Source organism: Callithrix jacchus, chromosome 9, assembly GCF_049354715.1.
Source record: "Callithrix jacchus isolate 240 chromosome 9, calJac240_pri, whole genome shotgun sequence".
Classification (NCBI taxonomy): Eukaryota; Metazoa; Chordata; class Mammalia; order Primates; family Cebidae; genus Callithrix; species Callithrix jacchus.
In genome coordinates this window covers 55,986,002-56,003,181 of record NC_133510.1, presented here as the reverse complement: position 1 = coordinate 56,003,181, position 17,180 = coordinate 55,986,002, and the positions used below count along the sequence as shown (strand labels likewise).

At 40.1% G+C, this 17,180-nt stretch overlaps 1 long non-coding RNA gene across 4 annotated transcripts in view; it reads right to left on the bottom strand.

Annotated features, from left to right (window-relative positions):
* Positions 1–17,180, bottom strand: part of LOC144577594 (uncharacterized) — a 48,505-nt gene that overhangs the window by 10,424 nt on the left and 20,901 nt on the right. For 2 of the 4 annotated variants that reach the window (XR_013521787.1, XR_013521788.1), the window contains exon 2: positions 16,014–16,142. This is a non-coding gene — a long non-coding RNA (uncharacterized LOC144577594). Of the gene's footprint in view, positions 1–4,534; positions 6,654–16,013; positions 16,143–17,180 lie in introns of those variants that run through there. The other 2 variants (XR_013521786.1, XR_013521789.1) reach the window with 2 other exon arrangements.

The following is a 17,180-nucleotide window of genomic DNA, read 5'->3' as shown; positions in this document are numbered from 1 at the left end:
TACAAATGATGATAATTTAAAAGGAGGGAAACTACACATACAAAGCGAAAAAGAAGAGCCATTAGCTAACAAAAGTTCTATTGTTTTTTGGCTTTGGGGGGGTTTTTTTAGAGACAGTGTCTTGCTCTGTCACCCAGGCTGCAGTGATGCAGATAACTCACTTAAGCCTCGGTGTCCTGGGCTCAAGTGATCCTCCTGCCTCAGCCTCCAGAGGATCTGGGAATGCAAGTGTGCACCACTACCCTCTGAAAGAAAATGAGTGGAAGGGGTTACTGTCAAAACATGCTAGAGAAAGCTGTAGCCCAAAATGTGTCAAGAAGGATGGAAAGCTGAGGAGAGACGTATCAGTTGCCCCACTGAATCCAGTAAGAAACTTGGCCTAGAGAATTGCCCATTATGGTAGAAGCAAGAATGAGAAGTGGTGCGGAAAGTCATGACATTTCTTGAACATCTCTACACAAGAGTGAGGCAGGAGAACAGGGCCTGGAGACAAGGAACCTAAGGACTTCCCAGACTAAATCAAACAGAAACGCTTCAGCTACAACAGGAAATAGCCTCTTCATTTACATAGGGCATAAGTGTGCTCACATTTTCTATAAATCTGTGTGTTCGCTGCTTCATTATTTCCTTGCTTTATTTGTGCATTTTGTCCAATCCTTTGTTCAAAATGCCAAGAACCTGGACACCCTCAACCAGTAGCAAGAGTCTAATCCATCTCATGTGACTCCCTCAGCCCAGGTCAAAAATTCATGGTGGAAGAATCACACGGTCTGGGCAAGTGAAGCCTTGGAGAAGGGATCCCAGGCTGGATTTTAGCTCTGCTTTCCACACAGGTGCTTGGACCTCTACTTCCGGAGATTGTGTAGCAGAAAACTATCAGCCATCAGCTTCTGCGTTTTCCCAGAAAGCTATAGCTAAAGCTACTATCATTTGCCTATCTAGGGTCCAGCATTTAACGTGATGTTGCTATTTAATCCTGGTAGCCCTTGTGTGTGCCCTTAATTGAAATTCCCTTATCATGAAGTGGGGGAGGGGTGAGAGCAAGGTTGAAAGGAAACTGGCAAACTTGAGGAACTCAGTCCTATAGTTAACCAAGGGTCTAACTTTCATAAGAAGAGTAAGAAATACCATTTAATTGAGTTGGGGAGGTAAAATATATATGTGCATGTTTAGTGGGTTGTCTAAAGAAAAAAACAAATGAAAATATTAGGGCATATTTTATATAGCAAGGGTAAGTATTGTGTCCTGAAATGTGTGTGTGTGTATGTGTATGTGTGTTTATGTGTTACTTAAATATGGTTCTGATTGTGGGCTTTTTTTAAAGTTTGTGATGTTTTTTAAATTTGGTGAACACTCAGTGAAACATCGATTAGTACCCAGAGAACAGAATGGGCTTCCAGGTCAGAGGCACTGGCAGGGGTTAGCAGATCGTGGAGCTAGACACCAACTAGATCTAAATTAACTGCTATGGTGGCCTGGGAGTATCCCTGTGAGAGGGGAACTTCGTGGTCAGGAGACAAGGTTGCCGACTGAGGGTAACTTTATTATTATTATTATTATTATTATTATTGAGACAGAGTCCTGCTCTGTCACCCAGGCTGGAGTATAGTAGCAAGATCTCGGTTCACTGCAATCTCCCTGCCTCCCAGGTTCAAGCAATTCAAGGGCTTCAGCCTCCCGAGTAGCTGGAATTACAGGCGCGCACCACCAAGCCCAGCTAATCTTTTGTATTTTTAGTAGAGACAGAGTTTCACCATGTTGGCCAATCTGCTCAGAAACTCCTGACCTCAAATGATCCACCTGCCTTGGCCTCCCAAAGTGCTGGGATTATAGGTGTGAGCCACCACATCTAGCTGAGGGTAACTTTTGACAGTCTATCATTTTGTAGAAATATCACCTATTCATAAATAAATAAATAAACAATTTATGCAAGGGCGAACTTTTTTTAAAAGTTTTTTTTATTTCCTACAGTGTATTAGGGACTTCCTTAGGGTTTTACTGAGAGAGTCAACAAACTGCCGTACGAAAGAAAATACTACATCATTAAAAGTCTAAGGTAGTGGGATAGCAAACAAACAGTATCATGTGGCAATCATAGCACGTTCTAGTGACACCTGAAATCCATTGCTCATTTACTTTTGTTGAGATAATTTCAAGTGAGAATCAAATGAGGTCATGCAGGGGAAGTATTCTGAAAATGAGAAAAACCAATTGAATTTTAATGTAAGGTTACACCTCAGAGATCTGTGGTCCTTTAGAGTAGGGGGAAAATTAGGATAGCAAAGAGTTAGGGTGCATTTGCAGGGTTATATTTATTCTTTCATATTTTGGGATGTGATTCTAAACAGTCTCAAAGGTTGAAATATTTCCCAAAGGTTGGAATGCGGAGAGGTCAGCATAGCAACCCACAGAGTTTTCTGCTAAGCCTAACAAAGTTTTCTGTTTATCCCATCATTTGTACAATATTTTGTTATTGTCCTTCTAGCTGAGTGACCTTAGACAAATGACATTCTATTGCCTTGGTTTTCTCAGTTGTAATTGTGGACATTGTACCAGCTATTCTCTAAGATCCCTTTCCATGCTAATAGTTGTGTGGTACACCTCCATCAGCCTAGATACTGGGGCCATTTTCCCTTGAAATCATTAATCAAGTCCTATTCATGAATCCATCCTCAGATCCATTTTTAACTGTGAAAGCTGCCCTGAGACATAATACTTCCCATGGCTCCAAGATCAAAAGAAAACAATTTCTACTGGAAAGTATTTCTGGTCACTTCCAGAAAACAGTCATTGGTGTACTGTACTCCTTAAATAATGTGAGAAAAAACAGTCTAAATGCCACTACATTTTACTTGCTGATTTTAGAAGACCTAAAATCTGTCTACAGCAGAAGAGGGACTCTCCTCCATATATGCTAAAACTGAGATCAATACTGCCACATCCTACCAAGCACTAAGATCAGAAGGAGAATTGTGTGTGTCAATTTTCTATCGGACTGTAAGGCTAGACGAGACTGCTCTTGACCTCATTAAAAAAAAAAATGTACCTCTGTGGGAAAAGACATGAAGCAAAACATTGAAATTTTAAAAAATAATCTTGGAGTAGTGAAAATTCTTGTAAGTAAGGAACAATCCTAACTTTTGAAAAGAAAAGACTGATGGATTTGACCCTATAAAAACCTCTGGGCAAAAAAGGAAAGGAAGAAAAGCATGTGTTTATATATATGCAGCAAGGGTCCTTTCATAAACTGACATTTAACATCTAGATAATACAAAAGCTTCTATAAATAAGGAAAGGTAAACAAACCACTAGAAAAATGGACAAAAGACAAAGAAAAAAATACAAAGATAGAAAAACTGATAGCAATATCTGAAAAAATATTTGGCTTGATAAAAATCATGTAAAAATTATGTATTATTGGCTACCAGATGTGCAGAATTTAAATTAGATAGTATCTACTGTTGATATATTAGAAAATAGGTATTCTAATGTGGTGGGTGTACAAATCGCCACTGCCTATTTGGTAGGTAATTAGTGATTTCAATTAAAATTTGCAGTTGCCTTCCTAGACTCAGCAGTTCTAAGTCTCTATTCAAAAATAATAGTATACACACAAAGTTATAGAAGTATGCTTATCTAAGCCTTCTCTGAAATAACAAAAAAGTATATAATTAACAAATCATATATATGTTAAATAAATGAATATATAAATTTATAAATATATAACCTTGTAACTACATATAAATAAAGATTTTTGGTTAAATACATTATGGTACATATGGTACTCTGTAGTCAAAACAACGAGAAAGATAAATACATACCTACATGTAAAGAGCTCCAAAGTATGCTGGTGCTCTTGCAAAAAGCAAGTTACATTATACGCACATCATATGATTATGTTTGCATTAAAATAAACACATGAAAAGAGAAACCAAAGTGTATATTTGAAGTTCATACATGTATTCCTACAAGTTCTGAATGCAACTTCTCCTCTGGGCGCAGTATAGAAAACATTAACATGTATTTTTATAATGAATATTTATAAGAAGGTATTGGCGTGTTATTTGTATAATTGTTAAATTTTAGAAAGAAATTAATGCAGGAAAAGAAAGAAAAGGGAACAGAAGAAGATATGGTAGGAAAAGGGAAGGGAAGGGGAGGGGAGGGGAAGGGGAAGGAGAAGGGGAAGGGGAAGAGGAAGGGAATTCTGTGTCCATCAGATATTGAAATGTCAGGGTAAGAGACATCTGGTCCTCTTAATAATGATTTATCTTTAAAAAGTTACATTATCTTCTCCCAGCTTCCTTGCTCTAAGTAGAGCAGAGTAAATCATCGCCCAATCTTTAGAACCAGACTGTTGGATTCAGATGCTACTCTACTTATCAGATGTATGATCTTAGTCCAGTTACTTGACCTCTCTGTATTTGTGTCCTCATTAAAAAAAAAAAAAAAAAAAAAAAGCTGAGGGAGGGGGAGGAATTTTAATATCTACTATGTAAAGTTCTTGTAAAGATTAAATGCATATGTACTGGGAACAATATTGACATTTGGCAGACACACAATGTTACTTCTCAAAATTAACACCAATAGGCACCATCTATGTGTTATGGGTGATAATAACCTGAAAAAGTACTGCTCTCTTTTCATTGCTTGGAATACAGAGAGGGAAGGCTAGGCCATGTTGGAAGCCAACAAATATGAGTCTATCCAGGTGGATGGCACAGCCCTGGATTCATAGAGTCCACAGACCCAATAGATAAGATTCTAAGCCAAAGAGTAAGCAGTGCTTGAAGTACAGTGAAGAGTTTGCTGGTATGTGTGTGACTTTTCAAGTGCTTTCAACATAGTAGGATCTCAGTACATATGTTTTGATCAACGTAGTAACAAAATTATAGTGTAGCACATTTGCGCACAGATTCTGGTTTGCAAGACAATGTGATGCTAGACAGAAACTTTAATCTTCCATTTTCTCATCTGAGAATATGTGAACTTGAATATCTAATTTGCACTGTTGTAAGAGTTAGAAATAGAATGTACTTAATAGTACCTGGAGCAAAGTAGGTGTTGAGTAGATAATAGATGTTATTATTATGGTCTGAGAATATCTATCTAAGCCAGCCTGTTTTAAAATTTAAAAAAATAATTCAACTTCAGGAATACTACTATTTACAAAGAAACCTTTTGATTAAATGTAAGTTTAAACATAGGACTAAGAAGCAAGAGTTTGAGTTCTCTCTAATTTTAACTGTTGCCAACTTCTTTAGTGCCCTTCAAAAAGTCGCTTAATCAAATGAAGTATTTGTTAATGTAATAGCAGTCTGTAGCCAGAATGTTATTACAACATCTGCTTGCAGAACAATTCACTGTGATTGTGCATGAACTACATTTAAAATTCTTAGACTTCTGTTTGGTGAAGTCAAACAGAAGTTCTGTGAAGTCATAAAGCTGGGAACTTTCTCATGACTTTCACTTGTGAATTTGGAGTTTGTCTCATTCCTCAGCATGCTCTGCACCTATGTGCTTGCATTCCACGCTCAGCCCACACATTTTCTTGTCTGTCTTTCTTGACCTCCTCTCCCAGAGGTTTTACAAGATTAGACAGGGTGGTTCTTACTCAAAATTTGCATTGGTTAGCTAAAAGGAATAGGAATTATGGTGACTTTTTCTCTGATATTTCGTAGTTAGTTTCTTGTCTTAGATTAACCCCAAATGATGCACCAAACTTTCTCTTATAAGTGACTACGGGCACACCCACCCCATCCTTCTAACAAGAAATGTCTCTACCCAGTCTGAATTCCAAGAGCATTTTGTCTCTACCACTTGAGATATATATAATTTTCTACCTCACATTATGATGACATCTCTTCCCTCTCAGATTATAAATTCCACAAAAAATCAATTATATCTTTACAGCTTCATAGGCTAAATGTAATACTTTATAATAAATTATGATCAAAAAATAAAGAGAAAGTCTATCATGGGATTTTTTCATGTCTAGGTGTCTTCGATCATGTTGCTATAACAAAATACCTTAGACTGGGTAATTTATAAAGAATTGAAATTTACTTCTCACAGTTCTGAAGGCTGAAAGTTCAAGATTAAGGCACCAGCAGGTTCAGCATCTGGTGAGGGCTATTCTCTGCTTCCAAAAGGTGTGCAATGTTGCTGCATCCTCACATGGCAGAAGGCAGAAGGGCAAAAGGGACAGAAGGGGCCTAACTAGTTCCCTCCAGCTCTTTATAAGGTCACTAAACCTATTCTGAGGGTAGATAAGATCAGTTAATTATCTAAAGGCCCTGTTGCAGAACCCCAAATTCAGGCTTCTGTACCTCATGCACAGCTAAAATCATACACTAAGACATGGGTGCTTGGTGATAAGAGAAAAATGTATTCCATTCGACCAAAGTGAGGAGGCAAGAAAGCAAAATCTCTCAGCTCTGTTTTAACAAAGAGATAAAGCAGGGAATTTTTATTTGGATAGAAAGTAAGGGAGGGGAAGTTTCAGGGAACAGAGGGGAAAAGTTGTGTTTCTTCAGTCTCAGATAACGTCTTGAGCAACCAGACTGCTGGGCATCAGCAACTTGCTGCAATGTCTTAAAAGCATTCGTTCCTTTCTGCAAAATTTTAGATGGCCCTGAAGTTATCTCCTCCTGCTTGACAAAGAAACAGTACAGCAGCGATTTATAATTATGTTGTGGGAACAAGCAGGTAATTAACATGTGCAAGCAGGCAAGGGCCTAATCAGAATTTTCATTATTTCCGTCACTAATGCTAGAGTACAGAAATCTCAAAGATCCTACCTCTTAATACGATCACACTGGGATTTAAGTTCCAACATATGGGCGACAGATTCAGACGACAGCACTGGGATAAGTTTTAAATTCAGGACCATAGTTTTCTAGCTGTTTGAAAAGTGCCAATATGATTTTAAAATACCAGTGTAATTACATACTGGCGGTTTATTTTTATCCTAATATTATTATACCTAATATTATCATCTTATTTCAAACTAATAATAATACAACATTTTATTTCAATTTAATGGGCTAGAAAAATATTTAAAATTACTTATAAAGAAGTCTTGAAAATTTAATGGTAAATACTGTAAGTATGTAAGTATAGTATTTATGCATGAGAGTACACATATATATGTAAATATAGGGCTGGCCCTGAGAAATATTTTAGAGTTCATTATGTTCTTTTTTCTTAAAGCAACTTTCTTTGAGCAATTACCATTATTTATATGTGAAGCAGGTCAGGATGTTTTGTTTCTTTTTAGTCCATTTGATAATTTATATTTTTCTGTGCAATTTTAATTTCTTAATTTTTTTTTTGAGACAGAGTTTTGCTCTTGTTGCCCGGGCTGGAGTGCAATGGTGCAGTCTTGGCTCACTGCAACCTCTGCCTCTGGGTTCAAGTCATTCTCCTGCGACAGCCTCCCAAGTAGCTGGGATTACAGGCGCCTACCACCACAACCAGATAATTTTTTGTATTTTTGGTAGAGATGGGATTTCACCATGTTGGCCAGGCTGGTCACAAACTCCTAACCTCAGGTAATCCACCCACCTCAGCCTCCCAAAGTGCTGGGACTACAGACATGAGCCAGCACCCCCCGCCACCAATTTTAATTTTTCAAATGTATTTTTATGAAGTTGTTAAAAGATTTAATATGTTGTTACCTGTGTTATGTCTCATTTTTATTACTGCTTTTTAATATTTGGTTCTAACATTTTCCTTAATCAGAAACAAATGGATCCATTGCTGGTGAACTAGTGTGATTTTTGGAGGGTGTCGATGAGCCTTGTTTTGTTATATTATCAGGGCCGATTTTCTGGTTCCTTCTCATTCTGGTAGGCTCTAGGTCAGAGGGAGGGTCTAGGGCTAAAGGTTGTTGTTCAGATGTTTTGGTCCACATGGTATGCCCTTGATGTAGTATTCACACCCTTTTCCTGTGGATGTGGCTGCCTGTGAGCCGAACAGCAGGGATTGTTGTCTCTCCTCTGGGTCTAGTCACTCAGCGAGTCTACCTGGCTTTGGGCTGGTACTGGGGATTTCTGCACAGAGTCCTGTGACATGAACCATCTATGGGTCTCTTAGCCTTGGATACCAGCAGGGTGTTTCGGTGGAGGTGGCATGGGGTGCAATGGGATCCATGAGCGTCCTTAGCTTTGGTGGTTTAACGCTCTGCTTGTGTGCTGGTTGGCCTCCTGCCAGGAGGTTGTGCTTTCCAGAAAGCATCAGCTGTAGTAGTATGAAGAGGGACCAGCAGTGGGTAGGGGCCTAGAACTCCCAAGATTGTATGCCTTTTGTCTTCCACTACCAGCATGAATAGGGAAGGACCATCAGGTGGCGATAGGGCTAAGCCTGTCTGAACTCAGACCCTCCTTGTTGGGTCTTGCTGCAATTGCTGTGGGGGATGGGGGTGAGATTCCCAGGTCACTGGAGTTGTATATCTAGGAGGAGTATGGCTGACTCTGCTGAGTCATGCAGGTTGTCAGGGAAGTGGGAGAAAAGCCCATAGTCACAGGCTTCACCGAGCTCCCACACAAACTGAATATCCAGTCCCAGTCTCACTCCCATTGTGCCCCACACAACAGCCGCGTTTGTTTCCAGCTGGAAGGCGAGTTGGGCTTGAAAACTTGCCTGAGGCTTCCCAGCTGCGAAAGAAAAGGGTTTTAGTTCTTGCCCCACCTGTGAAAAGGGCTTTAGTTCTTCCCCCACCTGTGAAGAAGGCTTTAGTTCTTCCCCCACCTGTGAAGTCTGCAAGTGGGATTGACGCCCTCTCCCCAGTTCTGGTCAGGAGGATTCTTGCCTTGCTAAAACTGTTGCAAAGTTCAGCTAGAGAAGTCCTTCTCCACATGGAGTTTTACCCCTTGTTCCTCTGGCCTCCCTCCTGATGGACCCTGTGGTGCCAGGCAGGAATGGGCTGCTTGGGGATTCAGCAAGCTCCCAGGGCCTCCCTGCTGCCTCCTTCACTCCTGTATTTCACTCCTCTTGGCTCTCTAACTTGACTCAGCTCCAGGTAAAGTCAGAAACTTCTCCCACAAACAGACCGTCAGCTTCTCCAGTGGGGGTGTGTTTGGGAGAGGAGGGTTTCCCTTTCCAACCACTGCAGTTGGGACACTCATGGTATTGGGGGTGTCTCCTGGGTCCTGCAGGAGGGTCTGTGGGTCCTCTCAGGATTGCTGGTTTGTTCTTGCAGTGGATCTGGAGCTAAAATTCACAGTGCAAGCCTCTGCACGCTGCTGTCTGGAGCTGCAATCCAGTCCTGCCTCCTGTCTGCCATCCCCTCCAGTTTATTGCCATTAATCAGTTTTATTCACTCATGCTTCTCCATAGCTATCCACTTCATCAAACCTAGCATTTTTTAATGAAGACTCACGTATCATAAAACATATTAAATAAATTTGTATGCTTTTTTAATTAATTTCTTTTGCAATAGAGTTCTTAGCTATGAAGCTAGGAGGCATGAGGAAAAGACACTTTTTTTCCTCCCCTACAATATTTGGAATTGAAATTAAAATCATAACCTTGAGTTTTTCCTCATGTTATTTTTAAAGTTTTTAAAAAGTAAGATGTTATGAATAATTTCCAAACTACTTGTGTCTCATAGCCAGAGCTTCAGATTTGCATTTCTTCCATTAAACCTAGGGAAGAAAACTTTTTGTATTGAAAAAAAATTAAAATTAAACAGCCAAATAAATATACAAAAAAATTTCCTAGTTATGATTGTCGGTAAAAAACATATCAATTTTTTTCTACTAATTTTGGGAGTGGGGTGAGTGGAATGAAGCAAATAGAAAAAAATAAAATGTAGCAGGTAGATTGATGTCTTCAGTACCAAGCAGAATAGCTATGACCACATCCTAAGACAAGATGAAATAATGAAAGACTATTAATTAGGGCTGTGACATGATTTGGTTAAATGACTTACCCAAGGTCACATACCTCAAAAAAAAAGAATCCTGAGGGAGGAAGAACAAAAAGTCTTACAACTATATATCTGATGTAAGAAAAAGAGATGAGTAAAAGGTGAGATTTGGGTTGTCAGCCTGCTTTATTTTGGTGGTAAAGTTAACATTAATTTGACAAGTCAGGAAAAAGAGTTGGTATGAGTGGCTGATAAAGAATTAGTATTGCCCTTGATGAGTTTATGCTACTGGCAGGATATCCTGACACACAAGTCAAGCAGACTTTTAGAAATAGGAATGTGCATGTTTTTTTTAATTGTACTTTAGGTTCTGGGGTACATGTGCAGATCATGCAGGATTGTTGCATAGGTACATACCTGGCAAGATGGTTTGCTGCCTTCCTCCCCCCATCACTTATATCTGGTATTTCTCTACACATTATCCCTCCCCACCCTCCCCACCCCATGCTGTCCCTCCCCTGGTCCCCGCCAATTGGCCACAGTGTGTGATGCTCCCCTCCCTGTGTCCATGTGTTCTAATTGTTCAACACCAGCCTATGAGTGATACCATGCAGTGTTTGATTTTCTGTTCTTGTGTCAGTTTGCTGAGAATGATGGTTTCCAGATTCATCTATGTCCCTATGAAGGACACGAACTCATCCTTTTTTATGGCTGCATAGTATTCCATGGTGTATATGTGCCACATTTTCTTTATCCAGTCTATTGCTGATGGACATTTGGGCTGGTTGCAGGCCTTTGCTATTGTAAGCAGTGCCGCTATGAACATACCTGTGCATATGTCTTTATAACAGAATGATTTATAACTCTTTGGGTGTATACCCAGTAATGGGATTGCTGGGTCAAATGGTATTTCTATATCTAGGTCCTTGAGGAATCGCCACACTGTCTTCCACAATTTGGTTGAACTAACCTACACTCCCACCAACAGTGTAAAAGTGTTCCTTTTTCTCCACATCCTCTCCAGCTTCTGTTGTCTCCAGATTTTTTAATGGTCGCCTTTCTAACTGGCATGAGATGCTATCTCAATGTGGTTTTGATTTGCATTTCTCTAATGACCCGTGATGATGAGCATTATTTCGTATGTTTGTTGGCCTCATAGATGTCTTCTTTTGAAAAGTGTCTTTTCTTATCCTTTGCCCACTTTTGAATAGGCTTGTTTGTTTTTTTCTTGTAAAGCTGTTTCAGTTCTTTGTAGATTCTGGGTAATAGCCCTTTGTCAGATGGGTAGATTGCAAAAATTTTTTCCCATTCTCTTGGTTGCCGGTTCACTCTGATGATTGTTTCTTTTGCTGTTCAGAAGCTGTGGAGTTTAATTACATCCCATTTGTCTACTTTGTCTTTTTTTGCCATTGCTTTTGATGTTTTAGCCATGAAGTTCTTGCCTATGCCTATGTCCTGAATGGTTTTTCCTAGGTTTTCTTGCAGTTTTTATGGTGTTAGGTCTTATGTTTAGATCTTTAATCCATCTAGAGGTAATTTTAGTGTAAGGTGTCAGGAAGGGGTCCAGTTTCTGCTTTCTGCAGATTGCTAGCTGATTTTCCCAACACCATTTATTAAACAGGGAATCCTTTTAATTTCCCCATTGCTTGTTTTTGTCAGGTTTGTCAAAAATCAGATGATTGTAGGTGCGTAGTGTTGCTTCTGAGGCCTCTGTTCTGTTCCATTGGTCTATGTCTCTGTTTTGGTACCAGTTCCATGCTGTTTTGATTACTGTGGCCTCGTAGTATAGTGTGAAGTCAGGCAGCATGATGCCTCCAGCTTTGTTCTTTTTGCTTAGGATTGTCTTGACTATGCAGGCACTCTTTTGGTTCTGTGTGAAGTCTAAGGTGGTTTTTTCCAGTTCTGTGAAGAAGGTCTTTGGAAGCTTGATGACAGTGTTGAATCTATAAATTGCTTTGGGCAATATGGCCATTTTCACAGTGTTGACTCTTCCCAACCACGAGCATGGAATGTTTTTTCATCTGTTTATGTCCTCTCCTATTTCATTGAGCAGTGGTTTATAGTTCTCCTTGAAGAGGTCCTTTATCTCCTTTGTTAGTTGTATTTTTAGGTATTTTATTCTTCTTGTAGCAATTGTGAGTGGGAGTTAATTCTTGATTTGGCTCTCTGTTTGTCTGTTATTGGTGTGTAGGAATGCCTGTGATTATTACACATTGATTTTGTATCCTTAGACTGCAGAAGTTGCTTATCAGCTTAAGGAGAATTTGGGCTGAGGTGATGGGGTCTTCTAAATATACAATCATGTCATCTGCAAATAGAGACAATTTAGCTTCCTCTTTTGCTAAGTGAATACCCTTTATTTCTTTTTCTTGCCTGATTGCTCTGGCTAGAACTTCCAATGCTATATTGAATAGGAGTGGTGAGAGAGGGCATCCTTGTCTTGTGCCAGATTTCAAAGGGAATGCTTCCAGTTTTTGCCCATTCAGTATGATATTGGCTGTGGGTTTGTCATAAATAACCTTTATTATTTTGTGATATGTTCCATTGATACCTAGTTTATTGAGGGTTTTTAGAATAAAGGACTGTTGAATTTTGTTGAAGGCCTTCTCTGCATCTGTTGAGATAATCATGTGGTTTTTGTCTTTGGTTCTGTTTATGTGGTGGATTACATTTATAGACTTGCATATGCTGAACCAGCCTTGCATCCCCAGGATGAACCCTACTTGATCATGATAAATAAGCTTTTTGATTTGATATTGCATTCTGTTTGCCAGTATTTTATTGAAGATTTTTGCATCTATGTTCATCTTGGAGATTGGCCTGAAGTTTTCTTTTTTTGTTGAGTCTCTGCCAGGTTTTGGTATTAGGAAGATGTTGGTCTCATAAAATGTGTTGGGGAGGATTCCCTCTTTTTGTATTGTTTGGATTAGTTTCAGAAGGAATAATACCAGCTCCTCTTTGTACGTCTGGCAGAATTTGGCTGTAAACTCATCTGGACCTGGGCTTTTTTTTGTTGGTAGGCTATTAATTGCTGCCTCAACTTCAGCCCTTGTTACTGGTCTATTCAGGGCTTCAGCTTCTTCCTGGTTTAGTCTTGGGAGAGTGCAAGTGTCCAGGAATTTATCAATTTCTTCCAGATTTACTGGTTTGTGTGCACAGAGTTGTTTGTGGTAATCTCTGACGGTAGTTTATATTTCCAAGGAATCAGTGATGTTGTCTTTATCGTTTTTTATTGCATCTATTTGATTCTTCTCTCTTTTCTATTAATCTGGCTAGCAGTCTATCTATTTGGTTGATCTTTTCAAAACAGCTCCTTGATTTGTTGATTTTTTTGAAGGGTTTTTTGTGTCTCTCCTTCAGTTCTGCTCTGATCTTAGTTATTACCTGTCTTCTGCTAGCTTTTGAGTTTTTTTTTATCTTGCTCCTCTAACTCTTTCAATTTCAATGATAGGGTGTCAATTTTAGACCTTTCCTTGCTCCTCATGTGGGCATTTATTGCTATGAATTTCCCTCTAGACACTGCCTTAAATGCGTCCCAGAGATTCTGTTATGTTGTTTCTTCTGGTATGTTCTCACTGGTTTCAAAGAACATCTTTATTTCTGCCTTCATTTCATTGTTTATCCAGTCAACATTCAGGAGCCAGTTGTTCAGTTTCCATGAGGTTGTGCGGTTTTGTGTTTGATTCTTAATCCTGAGTTCTAATTTGATTGCACTGTGGTCTGATAAACTGTTTGTTATTATTTCCATTCTTTTGCATTTGCTGAGGAGTGATTTACTTCCAATTATGTGGTCGATTTTAGAGTAAGTGTGATGCGGTGCTGAGAAGAATGTATTACATTCTGTAGTTTTGGGGTTGAGAGTTCTGTAAATGTCAATTAAGTTCACTTGGTCCAGATCTGCATTCAAGTCCTGTATATCCTTGTTGATTTTCTGTCTCATTAATCTGTCCAGTATTGAGAGTGGAATGTTAAAGTCTCCCACTATTATTTTGTGGGAGTCTAAGTCTCTTTGTAGGTCATTAAGGACTTGCTTAATCTGGGTGCTCCTGTATTGGGTACATATATATTTAGGATAGTTAGTTCTTCTTTTTGTATTGATCCTTTTACCATTATGTAATGCCCTTCTTTGTCTCTTTTGATCTTCGTTGGTTTAAAGTCCATTTTATCAGAGACTAGGATTGCCACCCCTGCTTTCTTTTGCTCTCCATTTGCTTGGTAAATCTTCTTCCATCCCTTTATTTTGAGTCCATGTGTGTCTTTGCATGTGAGACGGGTCTTCTGACTACAGCACACTGACAGTTCTTGACTTTTAATCCAATTTGCAGGCTATGTCTTTTGATTGGGGCATTTAGTTCATTTACATTTAATGTTAATATTGTTATGTGTGAATTTGGTCCTGACATTTTATTACTGGTTGGTTGTTTTGCCCTTTGGTTGGCATAATTTCTTCATTGCATTGTTGGTCTTTACGATTTTGTTCTTTTTTGCAGTGACTGGTACTGGTTTTTCCTTTCTGTGTTTAGTGCTTCCTTCAGGAGCTCTTGTAGTGCCCTACAAGAGCTCTGGTAGTGGTCTGGTAGTGGCAAAATCTCTCAGCAATTACTTGTCCATAAAGGATTTTACTTCTCTATCAGTTATGAAGCTTAGTTTGGCTGTATGTGAAATTCTGGGTTGAAAGTTCTTTTCTTTAAAGATGTTGAATATTGGCCCCCACTGTCTTCTGGCTTGTAGGGTTTCTGCCGAGAGATCCACTGTGAGTCTGATGGGCTTCCCTTTATGAGTGTCCTGACCTTTCTCTCTGGCTGCCCTTAGTATTTTTTACTTCGTTTCAACCCTGGTGAATCTGACAATTATGTGCCTTGGGGTTGCTCTTCTAGAGGAGTATTGTTTTGGTGTTCTCTGTATTTCCTGTATTTGAATGTTGGCCTGCCTTGCAAGGTTGGGGAAGTTCTCATGGAGAATATCCCGAAGAGTGTTTTCCAGTGTGGATTCATTCTCCCCGTCATCAAGCGAAGATTAGGTCTTCTCACATAATCCCATATTTCTTGAAGGCTTTGTTCATTTCTTTTCACTCTTTTTTTCTCTTTTCTTACCTTCTCATTTTGTTTCAAGTTGATCTTCAATCTCTAATATCCTTTCTTCTGCTTGATCTATTCAGCTATTAAAACTTGTGTATGCTTCACGAAGTTCCTGTGCTGTGTTTTTCAGCTCCATCAAGTTGTTTTTCTTCTTCTCTAAGCTCATTATTTTAGTTAGCATTTCATCTAACCTTTTTTCAAGGTTTTTAGTTTCTTTGCATTGGGTTATAACATGTTCCTTTAACTCAGAGAAGTTTGTTATTACCTACTCTCTGAAGCCTGCTTCTGTCAATTCATCAAATTCATTCTCTGTCCAGCTTTTTTCCCTTGCTGGTGAAGAGTTGTGATCTTGTGGTGGGGGCAAGGTGTTCTAGTTTTTGATAGTTTCATTCTTCTTGCACTGTTTTTTCCCCATCTCTTTGGATTTATGTAGTTTTGATCTCAGGTAGCTGTTGGAGAGGCAGCCTTTCCTTTGTCTGCCTGCAGCGGCACTGCTGGGCTGCTAGGGTTCAGTGGAGCTGCTGCATCTTTCATTTACTCAGGAAAGTTAGGCTGGCTTCTGCAGTGGTGGCTGCCCTTCTCCCCACCAAGCTGGATCGTTCCTGGTTGCTCTCTAGGTGTGAAACTCTGGCATGAGAGTTTTTTTCAGTCTGCTGGGCTTTATCAAAAGCGGAGGGGACCCGTCCTCCCTTATGGGCTGTTTCCCTGTTTTCCATTCCCCTTCCCTCTTGGGGGAGGGTAGATCTGTCCAGTGGGCTTTCTGGCTTTTGTGTCAGCCAGTGCTTCTGCCCAGATCTATGCCCCGGCACTGGCTGAAGTTGCTGTTCTGCCCTGTTCAGGCAGCTTGCTGAGGCTTTTCAGCCCAACAAAGATCTCCTATTCTGTGGGTTGTAGAGGGCTTGGGTGGAGTGCTGTATCGGAACCAAAGTCCCAGAGGGGGAGATTCCCCGGTCCTCCGGTCAGTTGCACACACTTCCTGGGTGGGTTGTGCCCCGCCTTGCCTCAACTTGCCCTATTTGGTTTATATCCACTGTCCAACCAGACCCACAAAATGAACCTGGTACCTCATTTGAAATTCTGGGGACCACTCGGTTTCTGTGTCTCTCTCAATGCGAGCTGCTTTCTGGAAGTGCCTCTTATTCGGCCATCTTGGGATCCCTCCAGGAATGTGCATCTTAAAGGAATGTTCATGTCTACAAATAGAAATTGGGCAATCTCAGCTTAGAACTGAATGGTGAGAACAATGAAATGCAGGAGGAATATGCAAGCAAATTATCATTATCTCATTGAGGCCATGGAACAAAATAGCAGAGTATGTATCTTGGAGGCCTCCCCTCCTGGAGATCTAGGAGGGCGGAATGGTTTCAACATGGGCTTGCTGTCTGCAGCCACCTAGGGACTCTCCTCCCCTTCCAATATATTGCTCCTCAGCCACCCCAGCTGTGACTCAAGTGGTCCTGGATGCAGCTCAGGCCACAATTCTGGAGGGCACAAGACTTGGCAGCATCCACATGGTACAAATTCTGCAGGCATGCAGAGTACATGAACTGTGGAGGCATGGCTGTCTCAACCTAGATTGCAGACATCCTGAGGGCCCATGCAGAGATGGGATGGGCAGATGTGGAGCCATCATAGAGAATCCCCATTAGAACAATGACTAGAGGAGTCATGGGGGCAGAGTTGTCTATGAGACCAAGAATTATAGAGCTACCAATGTATCACTCCAGCCTGGGAGAGCTCAGGGATATGACACCAACCTGTGAGAGCTACTGCATGGACTGAGCCCAGCAAAGCCATGAAGGAAGAGCTGCCTGAGGCCTTGGAGTCCCAACCCTACCATGGTATGTCTAAGAGATGGGACACGGAGTCAAGGAAGATTATTCTGGAGACTTAAGCTTCAAAGTTGTTTACCCTGTTAGGTTTTAGACTTGCTTGGGACCAGTTACCCCTTTCTTTCTGCCAATTTCTCCCTTTAGGGATCATAATGTCTACCATATGCCTATGCCACCACTGTATTCTGGAAGTAGATAAACTGTTTGATTTCACAGGCTATGGCTGGAGGAGAGAATTAATCATGTCTTGAATCCCATCCAAATCTAGATGAGACTGTACACTTTGGCCTTATGAGTTGGTGCTGGAAGAAGTTAAGAATTTTGAGGTTATTGGGATGAAGTGGATGTATTTTGCATGTTAGCAGAACATACATTTAGGAGAAAAGAAGTAGAATGCTA